The sequence below is a fragment of the Saccostrea cucullata genome, unplaced genomic scaffold (genome assembly GCF_032062105.1).
Source record: "Saccostrea cucullata isolate Sc308-1 unplaced genomic scaffold, CSIRO_AGI_Scuc_v1 ctg1220, whole genome shotgun sequence".
Taxonomy (NCBI): domain Eukaryota; kingdom Metazoa; phylum Mollusca; class Bivalvia; order Ostreida; family Ostreidae; genus Saccostrea; species Saccostrea cuccullata.
This window is the reverse complement of record NW_026931211.1, coordinates 300,415-317,373: the sequence shown is the minus strand read 5'-3', so window position 1 is coordinate 317,373 and position 16,959 is coordinate 300,415. Positions and strand designations below refer to the sequence as shown.

Genomic DNA, 16,959 nt, shown 5'->3' with positions numbered 1-16,959 from the left:
TTACTATAAAAAGAAGTTAATTGTAATGAACAGCAGAACGTTTTGATAGCCATTATAATTTCAAGTTTTCTGCCGTCAGCACCCAAAAAAAAATACTACCAAAACAACTATAGTTAACTATAGTAAATCAATGTTCCAAACTTATTACGATAGTAAATCAAACTTCCAAAGTTTAATCATAGTAAATTTAAGTTCCAAAGCTATTACTACAGTAAATCAAAGTTCCAAAGCCATTACTACAGTAAATCAAAGTTCCAAAGCCATTACTACAGAAAATCAAAGTTCCGAAGCCATTACTACCTTAAATCAAAGTTCCGAAGCCATTACTACCTTAAATCAAAGTTGCGAAGCCATTACTACAGTAAATCAAAGTTCCAAAGCCATTACTACAGTAAATCAAAGTTCCAAAGCCATTACTACAGTAAATCAAAGTTCCAAAGCCATTACTACAGTAAATCAAAGTTCCAAAGCCATTACTACAGTAAATCAAAGTTCCAAACTTATTATGATAACGATAGTAAATCAAAGTTCCAAAGTTTTTACCTTGGTATTTTTATAGTAGGGCATCCCTTATTTTGATAGAAATATACTACGATCATCGGTATCTTAAGTGTATGTCTCCTACTTAATGTGAATCGCAAGAGCAGTCCTCTACGTACAAAGAATTTATAAACCGAAGAAAGGTTTTAACAAAACAACACAAGTTACTCCCATTCATATGTCGACTCGAATGAGAGAGATCATACATAGAGCATGCTCTTCTGTATTGAATCAACTGAGACATATAAACTCCGTATGAAGGTGATGAAGGTATATTGCTGCATAAGTAAGGGAAGATGAAGATTGTAAAGTTAAAGTCACGTTTATCATAAGAAGGATATGGAGATAACGAACAGTATTCTATATCAAAGTCCTTAAAACAATACAAAATTGGAGTAGATCCAACAAAGACCTCCGAAACATCAGAGGTGGGATCAGGTGCCATGGAGGAGTGAGCATCACCCGCTGACCGGTCACACCTGCCGTGTGCTCCTTGTCAATATCGGGGAAATAAAAAAATAAATAATCCATCGTCAATTCAGTGTATAAATAATGGACTAACAATAAGTATGAACAACGTCAGTCAGCCTTTGTCACAATGATAAATTGTATTTGCTGACAAGGTCATTGTAGCGACCATAAAATTTACAAAATGATGACTTTAAACGAGACTGTTGATAGATATTCTTGTTTCATCAACTTGCTTGTTAATAATTTACCTCGTTTTAGACATTGTTCATACGTAGAGCATGCTCTTGCGTATCGAGTAAACTTAGAGATATGGATTCTTTATGCAGGTGATGAAGGTATGTTGCTGCATTTAACTTAGTTGTTAGGCTACCATTTATGTCTTTTTCAGTAAAATATCCAAATATGAAACAGATGTGTGAGACTCTGTGGCATGTGAGTTAAAATCCAAATGATAGTCTAAGTACAAGACAAAAGTTTATAGCAATTTTTAATTTTAAGCATATACATATAAAGCCTTGCATTCTTACAGCATATTAGATAAAAACTTTCACTACAGAAATCATCATGTCACATGTGTTTTATGAAAACGGACATGTATAATGCATTCATTGATTTACGTAATGATATATTTTATAAAATCCGGTTATTCAAGGAGGATTTTTACCATCATATACATCCACACATGTTCCAAATAAATCCGGGAAGCTCGGCATATATACCCAGTAGATTGGTACAGAAAACAACGCAACAAGGACAGGATGCATTTACTTCTGAAACGAGTGGTCATCTTTTGGCTGTTTGTAGCAGGTGAGTTAAATTTCGTTTTTGATCACCAAAGCCTTTTTAAAAACATAAAGCAATGTCTCTCAATCACTGATAAATAGATGGTACGAGTATTTTAGTACCAATATTTCATCGTTTTTCATTCATCCCTTATGTAGATATTTATTTCATTTTCTATGGTCAAATGCTGTAATTTATTTATTGAAGAAAAGTGATATCCTGTCACAACGAGAAAGGATATCAAAATAATATGCTGTCAAAGTTAGTGAATATATGAAGTCCGGCAAAACTCTTTGTTTTTATTCCGTTCGATTCACCAAAAGTGTTGTAAATGTACTTCACGAATTGCAAGAGGATAGAGAGAGTCAATAAACCACTTGACAGAGACTTTAATCGATAAGTTTCTCAAATATGTTGTTGAAATCCATGATTAAATGTTTTCAATCTTGCATTCGCATAAGCCATGACGTCGACTCTCAAATGCTCTTAAAGAATGTTTGATGTCACTGCTTTGTGGCAACGCACTTTGAAAAAAATTCGCATTTTGAAATTTGAAAAGTGCGTTAAATTTGGGACACACTCAACGCACTTTGAAAAAACATTTTCAAAGTGCGTTAAGAGTGTACATAAACATTATTTACCTTGGGACAATTAAGGCACTTTGAAAAGAATATGTATAAAACAAAAAAACTCTTTACTTAGATTTTAGTAAATGAGAGAATCAACTTTTATTAATTATATCTTTCGAAAAATATTTTAATTTACATATATTCATTTAACATCACCGTTCACGGTAGCTCAGTCGGTAGAGCGCTCGCTCCGTGATCGGGAGGTCGTGAGTTCGTATCTCGGCCGCGACTGACCTAGTCGTTAAAATGGGTAGCAACTGTTCCTTCGCTATGCGCTCGGCACTTTGAAGTGAAAGTTGCGGGTCCTTCGGATGAGACGTTAAAAACCGAGGTCCCGTGTCAGCGGCAGGCGTTGGCACGATAAAGATCCCTCAATGCTCAATGGCCGTGAGTTCCGAGTAAAGGTCAAAATTTGAAGCCCTTCACCGTCATACGGTGACGTCTCCATATGAGTGAAAAATTCTCGAGAGGGACGTTAAACAATATAATCAATCAATCAATCATTTAACATCATTGGGAATAAAGAGAAGACGAGTAGAAGGTCTCTCAGCCCAACTATTTTTTTTTATATACATTGTACATAGTCTCCAGTAGCAAATTGAATGTGGACACCCCCCTCAAAAGCAAGCCCCGATTTTCAATGCCTATATATCTTTGCAAAAGATTTGAGTTCTTAAGACCCCCCCCCCCCTCCCGGTACCGATGTTTATGCTACACCCAAATATATGTATTTGTATAACTGGCATGACGTTGAAAACATTCAATAAATTTTAGTTTACATATAAAATGCATTCAAACTGCAAAACTTAGGTAAAACTTTTAAGAGAGATAGAATTTTCAAAGTATGGAAAAATCAAAATCGCTCACTTTCACATCCTGATGTGCCCTAACAAAAAAATATTATAGTTTACTATAGTTAACTATAGTATCAAAGTTAAAACTTTGGAACTTTGATTTACTATAGTGAAAACTTTGGAACTTTGATTAACTATAGTGAAAACTTTGGAACTTTGATTAACTATAGTGAAAACTTTGGAACTTTGATTTACTATGGTGAAAACTTTGGAACTTTAATTTACTATAGTAAAAACTTTGGAACTTTGATTTACTATAGTGAAAACTTTGGAACTTTGATTTACTATAGTGAAAACTTTGGAACTTTGATTTACTATAGTAAAAACTTTGGAACTTTAATTTACTATGGTAAAAAATTTGGAACTTTGATTTACTATAGTAATAACTTTGGAACTATGATTTACTATAGTAATAACTTTGGAACTTTGATTAAGTACTATAAAACCTTTGGAATTATGTTTCTGCTTCCCATTCAGTTCATTTTAAAAACTTTCAAGAATAAGGTTCATTTAAGTTTCAGGGAACGTTTTAAAAAAACGACCTGTCCCCTAAAAGAACGAAACACAATAAATGAATTTTAATGTACAAATTGTCTCTAGCACCGATAAATAAGCAATATTTATTATTATTTGTGGGGAAAAATATTATAAGGGAAAAAATCCGTCATTTAGAATAAAAATACTTGCTTCTTTAACTTCAGATAACTTTTTTTTACCTGTTAAATGTAAATATTGAATTTAAATAAATACTTTGCATATTTAAATTAAGATGAACAACAAAACCAGCCTAAACAAACCAATATCATTCCCCTTTAAACAGACTAATAATAATAAAAAACTTAATCAAACTAAATACAAAAACTTAAATACTTTGATTTACTAAAGTAACAACTATGAAACTTTGATTTACTATAGCGAAAACTTTGGAACTTTGATTTACCATAGTAAACTATAGTAAACTATAGTTTACTATAGTATTTTTTGTTAGGGATGGCCTCATCACCAAAGAGTTATCAAACAGGTTGAATTATTTATTATACCCAAAATTTGCAAGAATATTGACCAAGTCATACATATTTTGTCAAAGTGCGTTAATATGGTTCGATATTAACGCACTTTGAAAAGAAATTTTATTTTTTCATAGTGCGTTGATTTGGTCCCAAATTCAAAAAAATTTTCAAATTGCGTAAATTTTCAAAGTGCGTTGTAATACTGCCTGCTGAGAAAATCCAAGAAAGTTGTGTTTTTGATGTTGCAATTTTTTGCTGTTCTATAAATCGCAGTTTCTCGGACCTTTCCGACCAGCGGAAAAACAACTTCGAGTGTACTACACAGATGCCATGAACAACCCCAATCACAAACTTTGAAATAAATGTTGGAAGACCTCTTATCAGTGGAGTATGGAATCAACTTTATTCAATGTAAAGATATTACCTAAAATATACTACAGAAGGGACTTTTAATCTCGTCTGTCCTATATTTAAGTAAAGACGGAGATGTAAAACATTTAAAATTCGCCCGTTGACGTTAATACATTCGAGGTTGTTTTGACGACCACTGACGGAAAGACCCAAGATGATGCGATTGTTCGTTGTATATGTAAATATCACACATTTTTTTTTATCATCATTAAAAAATCTTACAATATTTTTACAATTACCCTTGTAAGTATTATCTGGCTTGCCTACATAAATGAATATCTATGTTATAAATTGTTGCTTTTTGAGATCAGGTTGTATAATTAGTTAATCACTTATCCGTATTAATGCGTGATATGAAAAATTAAAGTAATTTTATTTCAATCGATCACGTATTTTACTTTACAGTCTTCTCTTGTAAATATAATTTTGAATGCAGTGGAAAGGTTGGTTGTCCATATGGTCAACTGGAAGCTTGCTCATATAGACAGTGTACATGTAAAGAAGGGTCGGGTGAGTAAAAGCAGGATTAAAAATCAACCAAACACAAAAAAAATTATTATAAGCATGTAAACGTTTTTTTAAAACTAATATTAACATTCACGATGGGGTTGATTTCGCGAAAAAATAATAAATCGCGAACATAGCAAAATTAAAACCATCGTGAGTATTTACCAATCTACAGTTCGTCTTACAATGAAACTTGTTTATTTACTTTTACAATAAACAATGGTAAATTCCTTTCCTACGTCGATACTGATCCTGATGAGCTTGAGATAAAAGATTTCAAAGAGTCTAACACATCTGTTTCATACTTGGATATTTAACTTGAAAAGGACGTTAATGGTAATCTAACAACCAAGCTCTATGATAAACGTGATGACTGTAACTTTTCAATCGTCAACTTCTCTTACTTATGCAGTAATTTACCTTCATCATTTGTGTACGGAATGTATATATCTCAAGTTGATTCGATACGCAAGAGCACGCTCTACGTATGAACAATTTCTAAAACGGGGTAAATTATTGACAAACAAGTTGATGAAACAAGAATATCAGCAGTCTCGTTTAAGGTACTCATTTCGTTAGTTTTATGGTCGATACAATGACCTTGTCACCAAATACAATCTATTTTTGTTAGTCCATTATTTATAAACTGAATTGACGACGGATTTTTTTCCGTTATTTCCTCATCATGACAAGGAGCACACGGCGGGTGTGACCGGTCGGCAGGGGATGCTCATTCCTCCATGGCACCTGATCCCACCTCTGATTTTTCGGGGGTCCGTGTTTGCTCTGCTCTTATTTTGTATCTTTTTATGGACTTTGAGACTGAATACTGTTCGTTATCTCCATATCCTTCATCATTGAGTCAAATGCTGGCTGATGGTTTTCATGCTAATTGTTAGTCCATTATTTATACCCTGAATGGATATTTTCGGTTGGGTGAACTTCTACTGCACTATCGATAATGGACAAAGAGTATGGAAACCATAAATAGCAATTATGAAATGAAAAAATAATACAAACTTGTTGGTTTTATATGACGTTTATTTTGAACATTTAGTTTACAGCACCTTACTATTTTAAGTATTTCTGAATTGGATTAGTAACTAGGCTTTTCCTTCATCCGTGTTCTGCAATATTTTAATTCAGATCATTGTGCATTGAGTAATATTATAAACTCTGATTGAATCGCAAACATATATACTATGCTTTTCAATTTATTAACTGAATTTTTCACACAACATAAATTTTTAATCAATGTCCTCGATTGGTTAATCATTTACAAAATAGCAACTACAGGACCTTAAGTATGGGTCTCATTATCCACATAAAAACTTTGCATAGTTTATTTGTTAATTTTTCAATGATACATTGTAATTGTAATTGAAATATACATAAAAGGAATATTCAAAATTCAACGTATTTTATTCATGTACTTCTTTTCTACAAACTTATCCAGCAATTATTTCTACAACACTTGGAAGAATAGATCTGGGGTGAGGCCAAACACTGTTCAAAGTTTTGTATACTTTTAACTTTGCGATAGATCTTTCTACAATTGATCGATGCCTAGAAACTATGGTATCACAGTCATTCTACAAAAACATGACCAATTAAGATTTTTTATGTCGCTTTACTCGCTTACAAACATACCGTTCTACCATCTTGACTATAAATTTTATGATCGATTTCAACCGTAAGTCTCACCATACACACATGGTTTTGTAAATAATTACCGATATATTTGCAGTTTCAATAAGAAAATGGATATATATGTAATGTTGAAAAACGAATTCAACTGCAAATTTTCATGTCGCTACATTTATTTACAATAACAAGATGGAATTCTCAGCCGTAAAAGAGTCCCAAATTAAACAGATTGCGATAAATGTTAAAAAAAAAGTTTTTCATCCTATATAAAATGAAATCAAACCACTTCTCGCAAAGAAATGCATGGATCTTCTTTCATGCGAAATCATTGCATATCTATAAAAATCGATTAACTTCCGCAACCATTTTCCTCTCAAATTACACGAATAGAATGCAGATTTCAAAAAGAACTAAAACTTATCTGAAAGTGACCACGGAACCTCACATCTTTGATTCTAATAGCGAGTCAGCTATTTTAGACGATTATATTTTTGAAAAAACAAAATGAATTACAGAAAATCTGTTGGCTCTCTTAAAAATTTAAGTGAACTTCCGTAACGGTATTTCAGGAAAATTTTTTGCATTAAAGGTATACAATTTTTTATTATTTTAGGAGCGAAATGCGTCATACTTTTGTTTAATATCCTAAAGCAAGCTTTGATTTTAACTATCGCCAAAATCTTAACTTTTATTGCTGGGGAATTAACTTCCTTAACGTTACCTTCCGTAACTATATTTTTACCAAAATTTTAATTTAATTTCAGATTCATGCAAAACTTTATAAATCGTATTTTACCTTTCCATACTGAACATCAGACACAAAATTGGTTAAATTCAGCGTTATTTAAAAAATAAGACTTGATCAAGCATTAACCTTCGTTACCTTACCTTTAAATTAATGTAGTATTAAAATTGTTGTAAAAATTTAACGATGCCTGATTTGTGGACACTACTTTTTTTTCAAGTTCACTGATATGTCCTTAGGGGAATTATTATTATGTTCATTTTGTTTTTGACACAATTATTCTTTTCATGTTTTATATCTTGAATTGGTCCATTTATCTGTAGAGTGACTGATTAAAGGCCTCTTCTTGACTTTGTAAGGGAAAATCATGCGGCACTTTTATAACAAAAAAGGCACCAAAGCTGATGCAGGCGCTAGGTGTAAGGTCGAGGGAGGACTGATTAAAAAATTATTATACTGTGTGACAAATTCAGTTAATAAATTGAAAAGCATAATATATACGTTTGCTATTCAATTAGAGTTTATAATACTACTCAAGGCACAATGATCTGAATTAAAATATTGTAGAACACTGATGAAGGAAAAACCCAGTTATTAATCCTATTCAGAAATACTTAAAAAAGTAAGGTGCTGTAAACTAATTGTTCAAAATAAACGTCATTTAAAACTAACGAGTTTGTATTATTTTATCATTTCAAAATTGCTATTTATGATTTCCATACTCTTTGTCCATTATCGATAGTGCAGCAGAAGTTCACTCAACCGAAAATGTCCACTACTTGATATCTCGATTACTCAACTTAGCGGAACTCTTTCGCGACGGGGGTAGGAAACGTCTGTTGGTGGGGACAAATGTGCTAGTGAATTCAATGCAAGTTCGGTAATTGTTTATAAGGATAGATAAGTAAAAATCCTGGTGGAATACCTTGCTTAAAAATCACTGAACCAGCCTAATTAATTTTTGAGACGAGCTAATCCTAGAATGTTACATTTTTAACAATATTTTTAACTAAGCAGACTTTTTCATAAAATTTTCATTGAAAATCGTCACATTAAAAAGCTGATAAAATATTCTAAACTTTCCTTAGTTGACAATCTAAAATTTGAAGTCCAATTCTTGGCAATATATTGTACTTTCGGCATTAAATTTATCGAATCATTTGATTGTTACTACTGTAAACAATGCCATGTGCACCCAAAATCTAGAGCTTTCTCGACCCTCCCGCAAAAGAGCGGTAGTCAGTTAGATAACTGCGAGGCACTCGCGATATTACGTATTGACGACGGATTTTTACGTTATTTCCCGATTGAAACAATGAGCACACGGAGAGTGTGACCGGTTGGCAGGAGATGCTAACTCCTCAATGGCACCTGATCCCACCTCTAATGTTTTGGAGGTCCGTGTTTGCTCGGCTCCTATTCTGTATTGTTTTATGGACTTTGATATTGAATACTGTTCGTTATCTCCATATTCTTCATTAATCACAAAAAAGCCAAGCCTTGAAATCCACCATATTTCATGTTAACGACTACTTATTGTATTTCTTACAAATATACATCAACTATTGCATCCAAACTTTTAAATTACAAGAAAAGTTTACAGGGCCTATATATCGAACATCTGAAACATAATTCTCCATCATGTTCATGTTCTTCTTCGCCCTGTAACTATAGCACTGCTGGAAACGTTGTTCCTGGTGAGGCAAATATAATTAATAATGAGGACCTAAGATTACTTATTTTAAAGGTCCTAAATATAAGGAACCCCAATTCTTCAACTGGCGTCGTAATTTTACAAATATTATGGATTCTTGATTGAAGATTATGCCAGGCGATGGGCCAGGCAGTGAAAAGGCAGTCACTGGCACTTGGTCAGGATGGATTAAATGCGTCAGATGTATGTTAAAATCCCGCATCAAGCGATGAAGGACCAATAAAAAAAACATGTATCTTTTCTGAATTCAATAATACAGATTCTGAAGTTAAAAAAGAATTTGATTGATTACAGGAATATACAGGTCTCTGCTGACAAAGCTAGTTACAACATTGTCTTTGTAAGGCTCATTATACAGATATATTTTAGATGAACTTGAATGTAATTCTGCAAATGTAATCCAACATATACTCATAGTCCCCTTTCAGATCGAATATTTCAAACAACAAAAATGAATTTGAATTACCATATCTATATTGAATTCCGAAATTTCAAAAAAAAACTTACAAAGAAGAGATAACGAACAGTATTCAATATCAAAGTCCATAAAACAATACAAAATAGGAAGCAGAGCAAACAGACCCCCGAAACATCAGAGGTGTGATCAGGTGTCATTGAGGAGTGAATATCCCCTGCTGACCGGTCACACCCGCCGTGTGCTCCTTGTCATGATCGGAATATAACGGAAAATCCGTCCTCAATTCAGTGTATAAATAATGGACTAACAATTAGTATGAAAAACGTCAGTAAGCATTTGTCTCAATGATAGTACAGAGATACAAAGATACATAATGGATTCCAGTTAATGCTCTTTCTTTATTCCCTATTCATCTTCGCTAGCAAAGGGTTTCCGATCTGAAATCTACTCTACAACTAAGTAGAGTAGATTTCGGATCGGAAACCCTTGGCTAGCGAAGATGCTCCCCATTAAAATGTTAACAGTAGTGAAGAGTAAACTTCAAGAGTACTGTGCAACAGTATATTCAAGAGGTGGTGTAAATCAGATGTGGATACTTAAAAATTGAAAGGAACTTTTCGAACATTTGAAATGTTACCAAAATCAACAACATAAAAACGTCTTTTCAACTTATATACTATAAAATCACATTTTCGTAGGGTCAATTTTTCGTAATTCCAGAAAAAAGTATTTGTTCGTGGGGATTTGATTTCGTCGATGTAGATCTGTTCAGTAGTTCTGTATGGTAAAAATTGAAATTCGTTGAGTTCATGACTTCAAGGGTCTCTTCTTACCTCGAAAACACCGAAAATCATCCTCAGCCCCACGAAAGTAAGTGATTTTACTGTATCCCCCACGATAAATTAAAGTCCAGGCTTTTTGATATCTTTGACAACTGTTTACTTTACTGACCTGATCATTGGTCATTTGCAAAATTATTTTGTTATATAAAAAAAATATTCTGTTGTGCACACAAGTACTCTGAAGTTGATATTAAAAATATGTTGGAGTTTCTGGTTGACAATATCTATGTGGTTTTTGGACACAGGGTCTTCCAACAATCCATTGGGATTCTCATTGGTATCAACTGCGCCCGTTATTAGCAGACCTATTTTTGTGTTCACATGATGCAGAATTTGTCCAAAATCTAATGCACAAAAAGAAAAAACACTCGTCGTTGCCTTCATCTCGACATTTTGGTATATTGACCACGTTTTATCAATTAACCATGGTTATCACCAATCTTATATTGTTATGTTATGTACCGGTGAGCTTGAAATATAAGATACCGCAAATTCTGACAATCTGTTTCCTATTTAAAAACATTACTTGAAAAAAAAAACGTTAATGGTAATCTAACAACCAAGCTTTATGACAAACTTGAGGACTTAACTTATCAATCGTCAACTTCCCTTAAAGGGACATGGACACAGTTTCAGTTAAAATTTCAAAATAATTTTTTTTCGTTTTTACAAATATGAAACCAGGATCTTTCTTATGATCATCAAAAAACGTCAGTTGTCAAGATACAAGACAGATTTAGAGCCCCAAACCTGTGTTATGTAAACAAGGCTAGTGTCATGATTTTGTTTACACAGGTTAATATTCAAATATATGTTCGTTCAAAGTAGATAATATCAAATAAAAGTTAATTTTAAATACGATTCGACAGTTACTATTGATTTTCTGAATTTCATTTGTTATAAATATTTTCTATATTAAAACAAACACAAGGCACGAGCCTTATTTACATTATGAAGACCTTTAAGTTCTGTATTTTGTTTGTTAATCAACAAATGATGTCCAAATTTTTGCTAATCAATAGATGATGTCTTAATTAAACTTTGTTTTAAAAATTCAGTTGTTCATGCCCCTTTAATAATGCAGCAAAATACCTTCATTACTTGTATTAGGGATATACATCTCTCCGTCGATTCGATACGCAAGAGCATGCTCTACGTATGAACAATTTTTTTAAAAAGAGGTGAGTTATTGATAAACAAATTGATGAAACAAGAATCTCAGCAATTTCGTTGAAGTCATTATTTCGTTAAATTCTATGGTCGATACAATGACCATTTAAGCAAATTCAATTTATCATTCAATCTAATGCTGAATTTTCATGACATATTTCATTATAATTGTTAGGCCATTATATAAATACATGTAGTGGATGTTTCGTTGAAAAAAATGAATGCTATAAATATTTGACTATATCATGGAATTCTTTCATTCAGGATGCTTGTTTGATCGTAACTGCAGAGACGACTGCTACCGAAACCAAACCTCTGACTGTCGCTGGTTTAGATGTTATTGTCATAATACTAAATAAAAAAGGAAATCGTTTTGCAAATCACATCATTTATAAATTGATGAAGTGTATGCAACAAACATACTCAAGTTAATGCCATAGTATAGAAACAGACCGCTCAATCAAAAGGAGTCTAAATCTTATGGTATTTTTTTTCTAAAATGATATGGAGATTACGTCAATCACAACAGGACCATTATTGAGATAATAGTGGAAAAGTGGCAACTGATGTGAGGCCATGTATTCTTAAAAAGTCTTTTATGTAATCAAACTCTGGGCCGATGTGACCGGTCAACAGGGGATGCTGACTTCTGCAAGGCACCTGATCCCACTTCTGTTCCATGGTTAATGCTTTCTTCACATATTTGCTTTGTTACATAGTGCCATTGTACACTTCCTATTATTCTTTTTGATGTAACATATATATCGGGTTACCTTGGCAGAACATGGACACTCCCATTAACCGATGAATGCTTTGTGACAAATTTTGTTACAATGTAAATTTGACTGGCAGTTTTGAAGTGTCTTTCAAATTCAACACATGGACTCTTTAAAAACTTCTTTTCCCGGTACAAATGAGCATAAGAAACCATACATGCTCATGATTAGCAAAGGTGCCTCTGCTAAAATTATGAATATCATAGCCCATGGTCAGAAGTTCTAGTATTAAAAGGCTCTGTTGATTGTATTGAAATCTTCTGTACTTGGAAAACACCTTTACGAAGTTGGTTAAGAAGAACTATACCATCAGTAGAAGATATGGGCTACTCGTGGAGGCAGGCGCAGCATGTGGCAATGAACAGAGAAATATGGCGATCGACAGCTTGTTGAAGCCTTATGTCCCATCGGGGAGGAAGGGGATAAGTGAGTAACTAAGTTAGATACATCTCATTAATTTTTTTAAAACATAAGTTCTAAACTATTTTCTTTGGTTGACAATTATAGGCTAAACATATACTATTTTACAATTCTATCTTTGGTAAATAATTCATCAACAAATCAATTATACTTCATGTTTCTCTAATTTATTTGCGTTTAATCATTATGACAGTAGCATTTCCACCACCGACAGTCCGAGGTTTGGTCGTCATCGTTGCAGACATCATCGCAGTCACGATCAAACAGGCAATCTGAATTTAATATATTAGTTACGTAAAGAGGAATTAAATCTCTTATCCCTCCCTGTGGAATACAGGAAATTTTACTTTTAATTCTCCGTGGATACTGCTTTAACCATAAGGGTCGGACCACATTATATTTTCAGAATTAAGAAAAGGCGTTCGTTTCAGTTTAATATGGAAAGTGCGTTTGGTTGTAAATCTGTAAATAACTCATCCGTTCCTATTTACATGTACACTGTCTGTGTAACAAGCTTCCACCTGACCACTGGGACAACCAACCTTTCCTTCACATTTGCCATCATTCTCACAACAGGAGGCTGTTAAATAACATAAATTTGATGTTTTGAAAGTGTGTGTATCTTGTAATTCAAACGATACATAAAAACACAATTATTAAATAAAATCTTATCCTATTTTTATTAAAAGTTTCAATTTTATTGAAATCTTTCTCAGACTTTTTGGGAAAAATCCCAACCTCGTTTTTCTAATCCAAAACTGAAAACAAGAACTTTCAAGTAACATATATTCCCCATTTTCAATACATTTTTTTTATTTGTAGGATTCGGGAATGACATTTATTGTTAAAATTATATTGATCATAATATATCAAATTAAACGGAGGCTAATACCGTAAATCTGGAAATTTTTCCTGTAGATAAATTTTTAGCAAATTTGCGAGTTCATAGCATTCGCAAAAATATTTTTCTTAAAAATAAATTACCAATAAGAAAATGTAAACAAAACAGTGGTCATTCGCAAAATTTTGAAACGTAAAAATTAATCAACAGCATTTTGACCCGAATTCGCAAAATAAAATCGTAAAAATTTCCAGATTTACGGTGTTGTTTGAGAGAAATTCTTGCTTATATCTGCTATTAGTAGTAATCCCAAATAAAATTTAACCCACCTGTTACAAACAGCCAAAAGATGACTACATGTTTCAGTAGTAATTGCATGTCTTTGGTGTACTGTGTGTGCAGAGTGCCTGAGGACGTCTATTTATACTGAAATTACCGGATATATTATGGACATATGTGGAAAATTGATGTGGAAAAACTATTTTACTCCTTCAATTACAGGATCCATGATGGTTTAAATCTTTGAATACACCATATATGACCGGGATAATAAAACACGTGTGGCCTTGTGATTCCTGATGTTGACATTATTTTTAAAAATAAACTATATGCACTGCAGCAATGACCATAAAACTTCTATCAGGTGAAACATATGGAGATAACGAACAGTATTCAAGATCAAAAGTCCATAAAACAATACAAAACAGAAACAGAGCAAACACGGGCCTCCAAAAAATCAGAGTTGGGATCAGGTGTCATGGAGGAGTGAGCATATCCTGCTGACCAGTCACTCCCGCCATGCGTTCCTTGTCATGATCGGGATATAACAGAAGGTAAAATCCGTTGTCAATTTGGTGTATAAATAATGGAACAACAAATTAGTATGAAAAACGTCAGTCAGCATTTGACTCAATGATAAATTGTATTTGCTGACAAGGTCATTGTATCGACCATAGAACTTATGAAATGATGATTAAACGAGACTGCTGATATTCTTGTTTCATCAACTTGTTTGTCAATAATTGACGTCGTTTTAGAAATTGTTCATACGTAGAGCATGCTCTTGCGTATCAAATCAACTGAGATATATAAACTCCGTATGTGGGTATATATATCAAATCGAGTATAATATACTAGTACATTTGTAAATAGTATTATGAAATATGAAAGACAACATGAAACACTTTCTTAAGATCGAACATCACTTATAAAAGGTCGATGGCGCGATAAAGAGGAGGCGACGATACGATGATATTGACGATGATGCAATAATGAGAGAATGCTTTGACGTTGGTGCGATTACATGATGAAGCGATAGTGAACATCGCACAATCGTCATCGCATCATCGTGTTATCATATCATCGTCATCTCGCTACCACACCTTCTCTTCATCGTCATCGTACTATCGGGCCATCGCACTATCGAAGAAAACTTCGATCCCACGATGACGCTATCTAGTCTACATAATACACACTTAAATACACAGTGGATAATTATTTTTGCAGTACAAGATAAATTTTCTAATAGCTTACTTCATGGGTAAAGTGTCAGGTAATAAATTGAGAATTTTATATAAATTTTATATAATCAATCATGAAAATTCATGAAATATTCATTTTTCTATATAAATTATTAAAGATGTGTTGTAACTTTTAAGATATCCGATCCTCAGCAAGGAAGGATAACTCCAAAAATTGCTATTTAATTTAAAAAGCATCGATATAAAGCTTGAAAATGAAATTTTTTCATGCAACAATTTTCATTTTATTCATCTTTATATGATTCAAGGTTTTTGGAAGTCTTTGAAAAGGTCTTATAAAATTTAACATTTGTACCCTATAAAAGGAAAAAAATAAATACAGTTTAAGGTAGTCCGATCCTCAGGTTTAGAAAATTAGCAGTTAAGTAATCAAAAATACTCATAAAAGTATCTCTGAATCAACAGAGTTATGTAAATTTATCCACAGTATTTCGTTAAAATTATAAAAAAAAAAATAAATAAATAAATAAATAAAAAAAAAGTTAATCGTATTATATAGGGAAAATTGTCAAATATCCAATATGTTTGCAGAAAAAGCGAAATGGAATACCAGCGATGCATTTTTATTGCAAATTAATAAACAAATATATTTTAGGTTAAAGAACGATAAATATCCAGGCATTCAGAGAAAATGTCATGATTTTTATAGGCATTTGGTACTTGTTGTCTTCTATTTTCGTCACCTTTTTCTATAATATATAGTGTAAAAGGCTTTTGCTTTAATTGCAAGACACCATAAAACACTTCTTATTTCATATCATGCTAATAAACACTGGTATCTACGACTGGATTCAAGACAATCTCAATTCTCTAAAACTGTATAATTTTTCCCCCTTTTATTAGGGTACAAATGTCAACTTTTATAAAACCTTTTCTAAGACTTCCAAAAACCTTGAATCTTGTAAAAATGAATAAATCGAAAATTGTTGCGTGAAAAAAAATTAATTTTCAAGCTTCATTTTGATGCATTTCAACTTAATTATTAATTTTTGGAGTTATCCTTCCTGGCTGAGGATCGGATATCCTTAAGAGAAATAAGATTTTCCTGAATACAGCCTTAGACACCAATGCTTATTAGCATGATATGAAATAAGAACTGATTTGTGGTGTCTTGCAATTATAGCAAAAGCCTTTTACACTATGTATTATAGAATACATAGTGTAAAAGGCTTTTGTAGAATACATGAAGGAAATAGAAGACATTTAATACCAAATAAGTATGAAAATCATGACAATTTCTCTGAATGCCTGGATACCTATTGTTTTGTTTTTACCTAAAACATATTTGTTGATCAATTTGCAATAAGAAAATGAATTGCTGACTTTTCCATTCTCTTTTACTGAAAAAAACATGGGAGATTTGACAAATTTCCTTATGTAATATGATTAACTTTAATCTTTAACTTTTTGAGAAATACTGTGGATAAATTCACATAACTTTGTGGATTCAGATATTTTTATGAGTATGTTTGATTACTTAACTGCTGATTTTATAAACCTGAGGATCGGACTACCTTAATCTATATTTTTCTTTTAGTTGATGGAGTCTCTTTTATTTCGAAATCAAACATTTTTTTTTAGAAACTGTATTGAGGTTTTAGTTTTGTCACAGAAATAACATGGTAAATCGTTATGTATTG

General features: G+C 32.5%; 1 long non-coding RNA gene across 1 annotated transcript; it reads left to right on the top strand.

Annotated features, from left to right (window-relative positions):
- Window positions 1–1,399: 1,399 nt before the first annotated feature.
- Window positions 1,400–12,129, top strand: LOC134231824 (uncharacterized). The gene is made up of 4 exons (XR_009984634.1): window positions 1,400–1,443; window positions 1,664–1,818; window positions 5,104–5,208; window positions 12,006–12,129. It is a non-coding gene; the product is annotated as an uncharacterized LOC134231824 (long non-coding RNA).
- Window positions 12,130–16,959: the final 4,830 nt, after the last annotated feature.